The sequence below is a fragment of the Acyrthosiphon pisum genome, chromosome X, assembly GCF_005508785.2.
Source record: "Acyrthosiphon pisum isolate AL4f chromosome X, pea_aphid_22Mar2018_4r6ur, whole genome shotgun sequence".
Classification (NCBI taxonomy): Eukaryota; Metazoa; Arthropoda; class Insecta; order Hemiptera; family Aphididae; genus Acyrthosiphon; species Acyrthosiphon pisum.
The window spans coordinates 3057326-3057976 of NC_042493.1; positions in this window are offsets into that span (position 1 = coordinate 3057326).

The following is a 651-nucleotide window of genomic DNA, read 5'->3' on the forward strand; positions in this document are numbered from 1 at the left end:
ATGTATTTTTAATATTTTACAATTGCTATTGTAAAAATATATCATGGAGCCTTGCATTAATTTTTCACGCATTTTTACCAAACAAATAAAATTTTATTGATATTTATAAAAAAAAAAATTTAAAAAATTGAAAAATGACAATGTCCGTAAGCAGCTCAAAAAGAGTCAAGTTATTTTTAACTTTTTATCGTGTATAGAAAATTCTAATATAAACATTCAGTGAAATTTTCAAGTATCTACAGTCCTTCGTTTTTTAATTACAAAAAAAATAAGAAAATCGTTACGTAAGAAATCGAGTGAATATCAAATGTTGTAAAAATATGAATTTCAAACGCTCATAAAAATTTAATTTGAGTTTCTTATAGACATTTTTTTTTTTTGATAAAGGTAGATTAACCTATAAGGAATCTTGTATTACATTTTAAAATCTTAGTTCTAAGAAGAAAAATGCTTACGAATTATTAACTCAAAATAATTTGCTAATTTTCGTGATTTTTACATATTTTGTCAATTTTTGAACTATAAATGCTAATAAAAAAAAACTGTGACTAAGGGTTTTTTAATATTTTTCAAATGTCATTGTAAAAATATAGTATGAGCCTTGTATTAAATTTTCAAGTATTTTTACTCAACAAATAAAGTTTTATTGAC